Here is a 15,810-nt window from a genome sequence, read left to right on the forward strand (position 1 = left end):
GAGAATACAGATAAAACAGATTTATATCATGGTACAAATTAAGGCACCACTGAAGATTTCTGAGTAAAGGCATGTCCTGATAATAACAATGTGTGGAAAAAATTAATCAGGATGGACTGAAAAAAGGAGTCTCAAGTCAACAGTCCACCAGACTACTAAATAAGGATCACAGAACTGGGTGGTAGCAATGGGAATGGAGAGTCTAGAGATATCTTAAAGAAAACAAAGACTTGGTTCTTATGCCACAGACACATCACTCTGTGTTTGGAATCAGATGAAGTTGGTATTGATGGAGCAGGATGAGAAAGGAAAGAGAAGGCCAAGGATGCATCTGAAACAAAAGGCAGAGAAACTCAAGAGACTGTAGGCTCATGTATTTCCAAAGCAGAGATCGATCTTGAAGTGCTGGGATTTTCTAGAGTTAATTATTCTTTATAATTCTAGGTAGGCCTCCAGAAAGTGGTCTTTGGTATCCATGATTTCCTTTTTTGATGGAGAGTAAACTCCAGGTTTCCCTTCCCTCTACTAAGTCTTCCAAGAACAAAGAAGGGGTCACAACTATAGTCTTAACTCTTCCCCTCCCCAGACTCTAGTTCAAAGAAAAATTTGTTTGAACTTTATCAATAAAATGAGAAGTTATGAAGAAGAATAGAGATAACTGGGTTAGATGAACTTATGTTTCATTAGACTAGAAAGGATAAAAGGTCACAGAAGGCTAACCAATTCTGCTTTGCACTTGAATTCATTTATCTGTAGATAGATCATAGGCCTTTACAGGTATAGGACAAGCAAAATGAATAATGGTGAAATATTCTTAGGAGGAGTGACTTCCAAAAAGGGTGGAATGGAAGTAAAGAAATACCTTGTAAATGAAACAAAGATTTCGATTTCAAACTGCTATTGTCAGTGGATCCACAAAGTCAGATATATTTGCATAATAACCATCACCTGCCTTTTCACTCTCTTTTCTCTTGAATATACGGTGTTTTCCAGGAGTTATGTAATGTATGATATTCCAATAGACCAAATGTGGAAGCAGATACACATGAGAACCCAGCCATCTTCTATTAAGCCAACTAAAGAGATTTGCACAAATGTAAAGCAATTCTGCTCCTGTTTCTATTTTTTTCCTTTGGAAAATAGTTACATTAATATGTGATGAATAAATGTTTTCATTCTAAAATGAATTAATGAGTATGTTTCTCAGTTTTAATTTCGAATAGTGTCAGCAGATGTAAGCTACATAAATAAAAGTTATTTGAGTTTTAAGAGTATAAAGAGTAAGGCTTTTTAGTTGGAGAACTACTGTTCCAGAATATCAAACTCTAAAAATGGATACCATGAATCTACGTTGCTGATCAATTCATTAGTCCCCATAAAACTCTGACATCATATTCAACTACTTACAATAGTGTTTCACTAATATTGGGCTACTTTTAATTGCTTTTATAATCACTTGCTAGGGTATTTATCTGCAAACCTTTTAATTTTGGATCTAAACCTATGGACCATCCACTGCTGTTTACCTACTGAAGAATTAGGAAACAGATGGCTAGATTCACCTTCACATTATCAGCTCCACATTCAGAGAGAACAACGTGATTTCTCAGTAACGATGTAAGCTTGTCTTCTTATAATTAAACTATGTTGAATACATTTATTTTGGGGAGAATTAGGGCCTACATTGCCATAAATTTAATGCTTGCTTTATAAAATATTAAGCATTCTTGTCGATCCCATATTTATCTTTTCCATGTGTGAGGGGTGACCATTAGTTCTAGTTGTCACTGATAATCCAGTCAATATTCAATTGACAGACTTCAAAATGGGAATTTAACTTTATTGTTTCTCAGCCTCTACCTCTCCAGACCGAAATATCTTATTTAGTTTAACTTTTCCTTATGAAGCAGAAGTTCCCCCAGGCCTGTCCACTTCAACAATTTCTTCTTGCATTATCCCACAATGAATCAAGCATTCAATTCAAGATGCTTTATCTCATTTATTCCTCCCTCATATCTGACTTCTCTTCATCCCTAACAGTCCTCTGTTCAATTCAGGCCCTTATCATTTCCTGTCTGGAAGTCTTTCTGGAGCCTCTTAGCTGGTGTCTTCCCTGCCAGCAGCAACACCCTCCAGAGTGATCATCAAAAACCACGAATCTGTGTTGCTGATGAATTAATTCGTCCTGCAAAACTCTAGCCTCATATTAAACCACTTACAATGATGTTTCACTAACACTGAGCTACTTATAATTCACTAAATATACCATGATATTTCATATCTCTAAGGTTTATATGAACATTCTCTTCTGTTGCTAATATCATTGGTCCCTTTGTCCACCTGAGAAATCCTATCATTCTTTAAAGCCTAGTTGACTTATCCCATTCCTTTGGGAAGTGGTTTCTGACCCTTTTCTCTGCTACCTCTGTACACTGCAGACCTTCACTGCTGTCTTTATCTCCCAGTATTATAATCACTATTTACAAATCTTCCTCCCCTTCTACGTTATAAGCTCACTGAGGCGCAGTAGGGGGTCATATTCTTTGCAGGATCCTGTAAGACAGTGTGTGGTACAGATTAGGCACTAAAAAATATACTTTTGGAATTGAACTAATATTATTTTGAATTTTCTCCAATTCTATTAGCTCTTTAAGCACAGTAACTAGAATTGTGGGAAGTTTCTTGGGTACAAATACCAAGATGGGGGTGAGAAGAAAATAGTGCTTTTTGTTATTATTATTTTTTGCTACAATTCCAAAAAAATGCGCAATAACTTACTGGCATTATTTTTACAGACAAAAATCTGTCTCTCTGATATCAACGGATTTTATGAAGATTAAACAAGCCAATATAGTGAGGGTCCTTTACTGAAAACTTGCAAGTGTGATTATTGAAAATAAAAGTGACACTTTTCTGCCTTATTTCATGCTAACCACACAGGCAACTGAGTGTTGCTTTTTACTCTGAATCTAACCAATCAAACAATATGCCTTGGCACCATTGCCTTTTCTTTAAGCAGTTCCCCTTTTTTCTCAGATGGATAAATCTATGAAATCCCTAAGATTTTTTTATTATAACAATTGAGCTAATCTTGTACTTTAGGCCTAATGTGCTGCAACTCTAGAGTCACAAAATTCTGAGAACTGAAAGAAAATTGGCTTTATTCTTTAATTCATTTAAGGATATTTCTGGATCCCACTCTGGTTTTCAGCAAGGTTTGAAAGCAAGTATAAAGTACATATTTTTATTTATTTATTTTTTTTAATGAATGACAGGTTCTTATGTTGCCCAGGATGGCCTCAAACACGTAGCCTTGCCTCCTCAAGCACCAGGACAACTGGCCTGAGCCACTGCAGCTCCCTAAAGATAAATATTTTTAAATACTCACCTTTATATTTAAAATTTCTAACTTTTTCATATCTTTTGAAAATTCAATCCACTGGCAAAACAGTTTCATCGAGAAAAATACCAAGCCAGATACTGCTCAGGACTATCACTGGTTACCTCTGAGACTAACAAAAAAGAGGCAACCATTAATCTATAATGAAAGTAAACTTCCTCCTTTGTTTGTAATCCCTCCATCTGGACACCAATCCCAATCTCTTCTCTCACCTCTGGGATCTCTCTCTCTCCTGTGTATTCAAACTCTTCTCCTACTTTCTTCCCCTCCACAAATAAATCTATTCTACTCTCTCCCAACCTCAAAAAACAAAAGGAAGAAAACTCCAAACATTTCTTTACAACACCTTACATATCCATCTACCAGCTCTCCACTCTCCTACCCATAAGACCGAAACTTCTCTAAAGAGTATTATACTGGCTGTCCCCACTTCTTTCTGACTCCATGTCTCAAACATCTAATTTGCCTTCTTCCCTTTTAGGTTATTGAAATAGGGTCTATGATACTACATGCTCCTTGTTCTCCTTTTCTTTCGCCGGCTGCTCCTTCCTGTCTCCCCTTTTTAAAGGCTCACTCTCCTTCCTCTTCTGCACTTCCTTCCATAGAGTATCTGTTCTTTTCTCTCTCCATAGTCTTTTTTGGTGATTATATCCTCTTACAGTTTTCAACCACAGCCAGCTGTAGCTGCTGATTCCCCTAAATACCTCTCCAGCTTAGATCACTCTCCTCAGACCTTTGTACTCAGGGCTCCAACTGTGCACTGGACATCTTCACCTGGAATTTATGAAAGGCACTCCAAACTCATTATGTCCAAAATGAAGTCATCTTCTTTCTTCCAAGCCTGTATCTCTGCTTCATCTTTGTCACACCACTGTCAAATTATTCACCTGAGCTAGAGACTATTTACTCTTTCTGAATTCTTAATCATCTGTTCCCACTGATTTTAACTCCTAAACATGTGTCAAATCCGTTCCCTTCTGTTCCAGTCCCAAAATCTCTCACCTGAGCCACTATCAGCCTCTTGTCTCTGCTTTCATTCTTCCCTTCCCCTCTTCAAAACACTCCAGACAAACACCAATGTTTGACAGGCTGCATTAGACTCAAGCAGCTTTCATCTATCCATTGAAAGGCTTCTATAGGTTAATCCACTACTTCTAAAACCAACAAAGAAATAATCTCACAAAAATGTGATTCTAATTGTTAATGCTGTCAAAAAGCATCATGTCTTAGCACCCACCCATCTAAATATTTAAACTGCTTAGCCTAATTACTAGAAAAAAAAAAGGAATGCATATATCCTTCCATAGTGAACAAAAAAAAAATCTTCCTTTATGCCAAATACATATTTTTTTTAACTCTTTTTGGCCGGGTATAGTTTCAACAAACAGACTTGTTAGTGAGGTTTTGTCAAAAAAAATTAAAAAGGAAAGAAAGGAAAAGAGAGAGAGAGAGAGAGTAGTTAGGCATCAATTATTTCAAAACCAAACTTTCATGGCAACACGCAATAGTATTTAAACAACCAATCTTAAATAGTTATATAAAGACAATATCTCTGCTATTAAAGACACACAGTATAACTGACACAAAGAAGTTAATTTCCATGACTCACATATTAATATCGATCTTACTGTCCTCACAATACCATTCATTTAGTTTGTAAGTTAATCATGCTAACAGATTCTGAGTTATAAAATTCTTCATAAAATAATGGACCAGATTGTCTCCCCAATTTAGAAAACAATTTTAATTACTTTTAGGAAAGTTTTAAAGTAATCTCTTCTGAATTTATTAATTCATTCAATGAATATTTATTCAGTGTCTAGTATATTCTAGGTGCCAAGGATCCAATGATGGACAAAATTAACATAAGTTTATTCTCAGGGATCTTTATCTAACGGTGGAGAAAAACATTTAACCAAATTACTATGCAAGTATAATAAATTCAAACTATGCAAGTGTAATAAATTCAAACTGTGATAAATGCTATGAAGAAAAAGTACAGAGCACCCTAAAAGTTGAGCATCCCAAAAGTACAGAGCATCCCAAATTCAACAAATGTTCCAAAATCTGGAACTTTCTAAGCACCGACATGATGCTTAGAGGAAATGCTCATTGGAACATTTCAAGCTTCTGGATTTGGGATGCTCAACTGGCATAATACAAATATTACAAAATTTTTTCAGAACTCTGAAATCTAAAACACTTCTGGTTCCAAGCATTTCAGATAAGAAACGCTCAACATAAATTATAAAAGCAGTATCAGAGGCTTGAAGCAATTTAATAAAGATAGAATAGCTTAACACACATCTTATTGCCAGGCTATTCCAGCTTATTTAGTTCTCAAAACTTTTATTCACCCAATTTTCAGTTACAGAAACTGAGACGCAGGAAAAGTAAGCAACCTGCCCAAAGTTTTGCGGCCAGTCAAGTGGTGATACTGGGATCGGAATTCAGGTAATCAACTTCCAAGATCCTATATGAATTCTCTTATGAGTGAAAGTTTGAGTTCCCCAAACTTTCTGTGGAAGATAAAAATTACAGGTTCTACTCCCAAGCAATTCTGCTGCTCAGTGTATGCCGAAATGCACTGGCTTTCTAGCTGGGTAAGAACATGTGTTAAGGCTGGGTGTGGTGGCTCAGACCTGTAACCCGAGCACGCTGAAAGGCAAAAGCAGGCAGATCACAAGGTCAGGAGTTTGAGACCAGCCTGGCCAATATGGCAAACCCTCTCTCTACTAAAAATACAAAAATTAGTCAGGCATGGCTGGGTGTGGTGGCTCAAATTCCAGCACTTTGGGAGACCAAGGGGGTGGATCATGAGGTTGCGAGATCAAGACCATTCTAACCAACATAGTGAAACCTCGTCCCTACTAAAAATACAAAAATTAGCTAGTCATGGTGGTGTGCACCTGTAGTCCCAGCTACTCAGGAGGCTGAGGTGGGAGAACTGCTTGAACCCAGGAGGTGGAGGTTGCAATGAGCAGAGATCGCACCACTGTACTCCAGCTTGGGTGACAAGGCAAGACTCCATCTCAGAAAAAAAAAAAAAATGTGTTAAATTTCTACATTTCCAAAACAGAACAATACCTTTAAAACTCAGTGTATTAAAATTTCAAAACTATGGCTCTCATCTCAAACAAGAGTATGTCTACTTTTAGGAACCTATTAAAGATAGGAAAGTGACCAGCCTGGGCAACAGGGACAGACCCTGTCTATAAATAAAAAAAAAATTTTTTTCTGATTAGCCAGGTGTGGTGGTACGAGCCTGTAGTCCCAGCTACTCAGGAGGCTGAGGTGGGAGAACTGTTTGAGCCTAGGAGGTTGAGTCTGCAGTGACCCATGATCACACCACTGCACTCTAGCCTGGGCAGCAGAGTAAGACCTTGCCTCACAAAAAAAAAAAAAAAAAAAAAAAAGGAAAGTATGGAAATTGAGTTATACTATCTAAGGCTAAAACTTAGTAGTCAAACATTTTTTAAAAAAATAATCTATCTTTTAAAAACAGTTTACCTAATAGGAATACCAGTTTTTCCTTTGTTGTTATTCTCCTGGTTCTAAGCCCACATATATGTTGACCATAAAAAAGCCAAGTACTTAGAGGGAGAGTGTGCAGAGGTAGGGAGACTAACTAGTTAAGAGGCTATCAGAACAGCAAAAGAGAGATCTGCTATGAGTTTGAATGATGACAGAAGTAACAGGAAGGAAGGGAGGGCATATACAAGAGACACTGTACACCAAACATCATTTGGCCCAGAGGTGTTCAGGGCAGAGAGAGGAAAGGATCCATATGGTTCTGAAGTTTCTGGCCTGTAAAGGCTGGGAGATACAATGGTGCCTGAAATAGAACACAGGAAGAGAGATCAGATGGGCTGGTGGTGAATAGCCATTTCAAACTCTCATTTGATCAGAATGAGAAGACACTGGACAAGTTAAGACAAACAGGGAAACTGTACAATTAGGTCATGGGCTAATAACACAAGCAAAGTATATGTTCATCTTGATTTAAATTTTTTTTTTAATTTTTGATTTCTACCCGTTCTACAATGCTAAATCTTGATTTTTTGACTCACAGCTCACATGTAAGGCTATCATTCAGATTTATAGAAAGACATCCTTGGGTTTTTCTAATAGCAGCCTAAAAAAACAGTGTTTACTGTTTTTTCAATTTTAATGCATTCTCTTATTTTTTTTTTGAGCTGGAGTCTTACTCTGTTGTCCAGGCTGGAGTGCAGTGGCACAATCTCAGCTCACTGCAACCTATGCCTCCAGGTTTCAAACATTTCTCTTGCCTCAGCCGACTGAGTAGCTGGAACTACAGGCATGTGCCACCATGCCCAGCTAATTTTTTTGTATTGTTAGTAGAGATGGGGTTTCACCATGTTAGCCAGGCTGGTCTTAACTCCTGGCTTCAAGTCATCTGCTGTCTCGGCCTCCCAAAGTGCTGGGATTACAGGCGTGAGCCTCTGCACCAAGCCCCATTCTCATTTCTTGATGACAGAAGTAAAGGGCACTAGAAAACTAAGAAAAAGGATAATTTAAGAAAGATGAAATGGCTGGGCTCAGCGCCTCACGCCTGTAATCCCAACAAGTTGGGAGGGTGAGGCAGGCAGATCACCTAAGGTCAGGAGTTTGAGACCAGCCTGGCCAAAATGGTGAAACCCCATCTCTACTAAAAATACAAAATTAGCTGGGCATGGTGGCACATGCCCGTAATCCTAGCTATTCGGAAGGCTGAGGCAGGAGAACTGCATGAACCCAGAAGGCAGAGGTTATGGTGAGCGGAGATCATGCCATTGCACTCTAGCCTGGACAAAAAAAACAAAACTAAATAAAAAAAAAAAAAAAAAAAAAAAAGACTAAGTAAAATCTTGGCCCTACCTGGTACAAAGAAAATCAGGACTAACATCCAGTACAAACCAGCATGATTTATATGTATATAGGGAAGTGGTACAGCAGAATAGTCTTGCAGGTAAGAGTGCAGATATTAAAATCCATACATTTGACTTAGAATCAGTTTGCGTTCATGAGCTGTGTGTCCTGGAGAAGTTACTCAACCTCAAGCCTCAGTATCCCTCAGTAAAAAATTAAAAATGCATTCTAAGCATATTGTAAGAATAACATTGAATTCTATATATCTATACATATATGTACCCAGCCACTGCTTATTACCCAGTAAAGTCCTAGCAGTGGTGCAGATGGGACTAGTGATAGAAGGCCTTACTATGAATACACTGGTTCTACTTTCAGAAGAATGACTCAAAGAATGTCAAACAAAGGATGCCAGTGAGCCTTATATATAATAAAAATAAACTTTAAAGCCTGAATAAAGGGCAAAGGTATTCTAAAATTAAATTTTTTTTCTGTTATTTTTTACTAAGCCAGACTTAGGTAGCCTTTGCATAAAGGTACATAGACTGCAGAGAAACAAAGTAATTTTTCATTTTGAATGTGCAGACATAAATTATTTAAAGGGGATAAAATCCACTACTTCAGTGATAAAATAATGAGAGATAAAAAGAGATAAGTAACTAGTTCAGATCTCTAGTGGTAGGATTACATACAGTGATTTTTTTTTTTTTACTTTACTTACATTTTTTCCTATAAAATTATATAATTAGGAAATTATCTTTTAATAAATTATATATGTTGCTATGAGGCATGGACTGAAGTGAAACTATGAATGCATAAATTTTCTACTGTTACTCCACTGCTTGATAAAATCTCTTACTCTTAATTTTTATCTGCCTTTTAAGTTCTTTTAACTTCTCACTCTTTGGGTAAACATCACTTATGATCAATAGATGCTTGATTCTCTCCCTAACCCGTGCCCTAAACCTGGAAATTACCAGACAAAAACTTGAATAAAACCACCGTGCAATTAAAAAAACAAATTATATAAAAATTTTGCATCACAACTTAGAAACTTTAGAAAAGCATGCAAATATAAAACATCTGTTATCATGATAGTTTTAAATGTTATTTCCTAGAAAGTATTTGATTTTTCTATTTCGATTTTTTAAAGTAAAGCATTAAACTGAGTAAATGACTCTGTCTTTCACAATACATGTTAGAGCCTTTTAAAACTTTAGTCTGCAAACTATCTTCAGTATTATCAAAATATTTTGCATTTATTTAAATGGCAAAACACCTCATGTCCTATGCAAATCTCGGGTTACTTCCTTACACAGACTTTGTTTCTGCCAGTTAGGCATGATTTTACAAGTCTACAGCCTCCTTGTGAAATCTGACCTCTCTCTTCCCTCCACAGTCAGTGCTAACATAAACCAAGAGCCCCACAAGAAGTCATTAAAGCAGTGCTGTTAAGAGGCCACAGCTCTATAAAATAGGCAAGAAACGAGGTCTTCAGAAACATGCGCTGTCCTCAAAAACAACCTTGCAAACACAATAAATGTAAGTGCCTATTTTATTTGCGACTTCCTCCTCTTCACCTGTCTATTTAATCATTTGCTTCTATGATTTATAGTCAGAAAAAAAACATAAAAAATGCCAAGATGAAAATGTTTTCCAAACTTTTATTTGACCAGAAAGCAAAATATATATGACTATACACTGGAAATGTATGACTACTAATTTAATAAATATTTAAGTACTATGCTATGCATGCTGCTAAAAGGTTACAATGAATAAAATGCTTAATACACGATTTTAAAACCAACTAAAAATGATGAATACAGTCTGAAATTATGTACCATCTAGCAATTTAAGTTCACAACTATTTCCTAATGTAAGAAAAACATCACATTCTTTTTAAAACTGCAGATAAAATGTTATTTAACTAAACAGAAAGTAATGAAGTAAGTCGGAATCCTAACGCAGGGTTTAAAACGGTGGTCCTAATGCTGCAGTTTAGCCAGGGGATCCCAAGGCCTCAAAGACTGCACCAGTTACTACTGCCACACCCCCTCCTTGGGGAATCCTAAATGGCAGGGGAACATGGGCAGAAGCACGTTCCACAGGCCTCAGTGCTGTTTCCACATTTCTAAGTCACCAATCAGTAGCTCTGGGAAATCCATAGGCAGCTCATCAAGAACACAGGGAGAGCTAGGTGCAGCGGCTCATGCCTATAATCCCAGTACTTTGGGAGGCCGAGGCAGCCAGATCATTTGGGCTCAGGAGTTGCCTGGGCAACACAGTAAAACCCTTTCTCTACCAAAAATACAAAAAATTAGCCAGGCATAATGGTGCATGCCTGTAGTCTCAGCTACTCTGGAGGCTGAGGTGGGAGGGTCACTTGAGTCTGGGAGACAGAAGTTGCAAGGAGCCAAGATTGTGCCACTGCACTCCAACCTGGGTGACGGTGAGACCCCATCTCATAACAAAACAAAACACAGGGAGGCTGGATGTGGTGGTTCATGCCTGTAATCCCAGCGCTTTGGGAGGTCAAGATGGGAAGTTTGCTTGAGGAATTTGAGGCCAGCCTGGGCAACACAGGGAGACTTCATTTCTACAAAAAATTGTTGGGTATGGTAGCATGTGACAGTAGTCCTAGCTATTTGGAAGGCTCAGGTAAGAGGATCATTTGAGCCTGGGAGGTGGAAGTTGCAGCGAGCCATGATGATGCCACTGCACTCCAGCCTGGCCGACAAGAGAGAGATCCTGTCTCTTAAAAAAAGAACATGGGAAAATTTCTAACACAACTCTCAAGTGTGGTGTGCACAATTTCAGAGTTCATTATTGCGTTTGATAATATATTAACGTAAACCTTGTTTCTATGACACTGGTCTTTCAAATCAACCATGCATTTGTATACTTCAGGCTCTACTAATCGAAATACAGTGGTAACTTCTTGCCTTATCAAGTCTGATTGACTTCGAGGCTTCCAACTTGAAGACTGACATGCAAATGTACAGTGAGTAAAACTAAGAGATCTGCTCCCATCATTTCATCAAAGCATCATGCTACCAATAGGTAAAAGTTAGCCAAGGAATGAGTTTCAAACAGAAGGAAAATTTATATCCTTAAGATTAGGCAAGAAGCTATTTGTATTTTTTCTTAAAATTATTTAACAGAAAAAAATTCATCTGCTTAATAAAAATAATGTAACAGGCCGGGCGCGGTGGCTCAAGCCTGTAATCCCAGCACTTTGGGAGGCCAAGGCGGGTGGATCACGAGGTCAAGAGATCGAGACCATCCTGGTCAACATGGTGAAACCCCGTCTCTACCAAAAATACAAAAAATTAGCTGGGCATGGTGGTGCGTGCCTGTAATCCCAGCTACTCAGGAGGCTGAGGCAGGAGAATTGCCTGAACCCAGGAGGTGGAGGTTGCAGTGAGCCGAGATCGTGCCATTGCACTCCAGCCTGGGTAACAAGAGTGAAACTCCGTCTCAAAAAAAAAAAATGTAACAAAAAGTGAAATGAGATCACTACATCTTGGGTGTCAACTCCTTTGTACAGCTATACTAAATATACAGCAGCCATTCTATAAGTAGTTTATTACCTAATTTTTAGTGAACATGTTATCCTGCTTGAATCTAACAATTGTGACAACCAGGTACTATGAAATACATTTTGCTTTACAAATAAAATATTTAGATAAATAAATAAATATAAATAAAACACAGGCTAGAAACTTTGTAACAAAGTTGGGAACCAGGGTCTCTAAGAAATGTGCCCTACATTGAAAGTTTCTACAGACTAGATTATCTTCCAGTATACTCCCATAGTGTATCTATATTTTAAAACTCACCTTTAATAACACCTGAGAATTTGTTCCTTCTTTAATATTTCATTAGCTTTGCTCTCTGCCAAATGCTAGACCTTGGACTCCCCATGTTCAATTTATTTGGCCAGAAAGAGTGTGACACAAAGCTGTTCCAAGTCCCTCCTGCTCGCTGGCCCACTCATTGCTGTTCGGCAACTCACTTATTAATCTCATTAATAACTGGCTTTAATCATTCCCTAACTTTACAATTATTCAGGTCTCCAGTCACTTTTATCCCGGATTGTAAATTCCTTGAGTTGAGAGAACATGTCTTACTTGTCTGTGTTGCTAACAGCCTGAACAGTGCCCTGCATACAAGAGGCATTTAATAAAGGCTTACTTGAGTGAACTCGACAAACCACATCACCTCCTCCCTACTATTCACATTAGAAAACCTGCTTCTTATCTCACTAAGAGTAACAGAAGGGATTTTGTCTGTATCCCTCTTTGCTGTACAGCCCTAAGCAAATTTCTTTTTTTGTTTGTTTGCTGGAGACAGAGTCTTGCCCCATCGCCCAGGCTGGAAGCGCAGTGGCTCACTGCAACCTCTGTCTCTGGGTTCAAACGATTCTCATGTGTCGGCTTCCTGAGTAGCTGAGATTATAGATGTGCGCCACCACACCCAGCTACTTTGTATTTTCAGTAGAGGCAGAGTTTTTACCATGTTGGCCAAGCTGGTCTCCAACTCCTGACCTCAGGTGATCCACCCACCTTGGCCTCCCAAAGTACAGGGATTACAGGTGTGAGCTACCGCCCCCAACCTCAAATTTCTTAACCTTCCTAAACATGTTTCGTTCCATAAAGCAAGGGTCTTAAAAGGGTTATTATGGATTACATAAGGTAATACATGAAAAATACTTAATATATATCCTGTAATATTAAAGCACTCCATAAATTTTAGCTATTTCTATTATCTTGCTGGACATAAAACACCACTGATTCTCCTTACCACCTCAAAATCTCTCCTTCTTCACCTAGCTTCTTTTCCTTCACTCCTGGTTCTGAGGAAGAAGTAACCATTCCAACTTGTACGAAGGTTTACCTTTTCCTGATGCTCTCAATCCCATCCCTCCTACCAGCTCTGTGCCCTTATTCCATTTATTATTCCCATTCTTTTGCATCACTCTCTCATTGCTAGTTTCTTTATTAGTGCTTTTTTAAATATACACTTATCTTCCCTGTCCTAAAAAGTAGCATCTAGATCTCAGGCCAACCTAAAATCCAGTCAGGCTCTCTTCTATCACTTTAGTTTTTCTTGAATCAGTCTACCCACTCCATTCTTGGACAGGGTCTCTCTATGTCACTCAGGCTGAAGTGCAGTGGCATGATCTCAGCTCACTGCAGCCTCAACTTCCCGGGCTCCAGCAATCCTCCCATTTCAGCCTTCCCTGTGGCTGGGACCACAGACATGCACCACCACATCTGGCTAATTTTTGTGTTTTTAATAGAGATGGGGTTTCATCACATTGCCCTGGTTGGTCTCCAATTTATGAGATCAAGCAATCCTCCTGCCTCAGCCTCCCAAAGGGCTGGGATTACAGGCATGAGCCACTGTGCTCAGCCCCATGTGCCTAGCCCCATTCATTAATTCTTCGGGAGTAGGGCAGAATGCAGAGAAGAGGGAGGGAGGGGAGCCACAGGTGTGGCTTATATGCAGGATTCAGTAGCCTCCTGGGAATGGATTTTACATTTAGAGAAGACATGATGCTCGCTCCTCAGTTTAATTCAAAAACAACATGCCAGTTTAGGTGCAGTACAGTGTCAGAATTTGTGACTGCCTGACTCTCAAATTAGGGCAGTCATCAGGACTCGTGAATCATGCTTATATTTAAAAAAAAAAAAAAAAAAAAAAAAGGAGTACAGAGAGGGATACGGGAGAGGGGAGAGAGTGCTCGGGTGGGGGAGATTCATTTGGGCTATTGGCTAAAACTTTTGAAAGCTGTAACAAGACTACTTCAAGGGGGAGAAATAGGGACAGTGGACACAGGTATGCCCAATTTAGGGGTACAAACTGGAATAGAGCACAGAAAATATCGTTCTGCTCTTCTTCTTCTCACAACTGCACAACTAGTCTAAAAAGCAAAACAAAACAAAGCAAAAATGGTAGTGCTCTTCACAGCAATTGCTACCATTCCTTCCAGTTCTAACCAGTCTTCCCAGAGCCACAGTTCACCATACGCCCATCCACCTTCTAACTTGATATTATAGGATTTGGGGAGCTAATAAATATTATTTTCTGTACTTACAGCCATTGCAGCCATTTAAAAAAATGACCCAACTTGGATATCTTAATACTCAATGATATATTCAAACTATACATCAAATAATTTTCAATGGCAAGTTTTCTAAAGCCTGGGCTTAACTGTTAAACCATGGGCTTTTTTGGTATTTTCCCCCACCGTTCTACCTTCTGGCACCCTTTCCAACAAATACTCAACAAAAGAACAAGTTTCATGAACTTAGTATCTGTCTCCTAAAGCCCAAGGGTAAGGAACTAGTGGTGATTTCAATGGGTCTAAAAGTCATAGTGCTTTACATACAACTACTTATCATTAAATGTTCACCAAAATAAAACTAACTCACAATTGGTTATGATGGCAATATGCTTAGCGGGAAATAAAGATTTACAATGAGACTATGAATAACTTAAAATCACTTCAAACTTCCTTATATTAAGTATTTTCAGCATCATTATCTTGTATCCTTCAGTTCTAGCACATAAGAAGGTATTGACAAATTTATATCTGTACATAAATATATGTATCATAAAGCACAGAGATGTGCTGGGACTTAACAGACTAGATTAGCCAGCAGACACAATGTCTATTACAAAGGATAAGGACAGCTAGATTTTCATTGGTGTAAAGGGCCTTGGACAAATCTTCATCCAGGAGACAGCAGAGAGCCCTTCATCCAGGAGCTAGCATGATTATATTATATATTCACCAGATATAAAAAGGCTGGGCACAAAATATATGAAAACAGAAGCAGTAGAAAACTAAAGACAGGCAATTTTGCCCAGACCAGCCCTGTCCTTATGTGTATAATAAAAAGCTACTATAAAAATAATAAAAAGCAACTATAAAGTAGTACTATAAAGGTTCTTTTATGAAAAGGCAAAGGACCTAGAATAGCCAAAATCATTTTGAAAAAGAAGAAACAAAATTAAAGGGCTCATACTGTCTGACTTCAAGAATGATAATGACGTCAAAACTTACTGACAAAGGAAGGATGACGCTGGCAAAAGGTTAGACATATTCGCTCTGTATGTGTCTGTATACGTACAGAAAAGAAAGTACAGAAATTAACCAATAAAACATGTCAACTGATTTTTATAACGTTGCAAAATTAATTCAATAGAGAAGAGATAGTCTGTTCAACAAATTGTGCTTGAACAAGTAAACATCCATATTTGAAAAAAATTAACCTTGACTTATACATCTTATGCAAAAATTAATTAAATTGGGTCAAAAGGCCGGGCGCAGTGGCTCATGCCTGTAATCCCAGCACTTTGGGAGGCCGAGGCAGGTGGATCACGAGGTCAAGAGATCGAGACCATCCTGGTCAACATGGTAAAACCCTGTCTCTACTAAAAATACAAAAAAATTAGCCAAGCGTGGTGGCACGCGCCTGTGGTCCCAGCTACTTGGGAGGCTGAGGTGGAAGAATTGCTTGAACCCAGGAGGT

General features: G+C 38.4%; 1 protein-coding gene across 1 annotated transcript in view; it reads right to left on the bottom strand.

Annotated features, from left to right (window-relative positions):
* Positions 1 to 15,810, bottom strand: part of PRTG (protogenin) — a 129,222-nt gene that overhangs the window by 74,357 nt on the left and 39,055 nt on the right. The gene's annotated exons all lie outside the window — the stretch shown is intronic.

This window comes from Cebus imitator, unplaced genomic scaffold, assembly GCF_001604975.1.
Source record: "Cebus imitator isolate Cc_AM_T3 unplaced genomic scaffold, Cebus_imitator-1.0 Scaffold154, whole genome shotgun sequence".
Taxonomy (NCBI): domain Eukaryota; kingdom Metazoa; phylum Chordata; class Mammalia; order Primates; family Cebidae; genus Cebus; species Cebus imitator.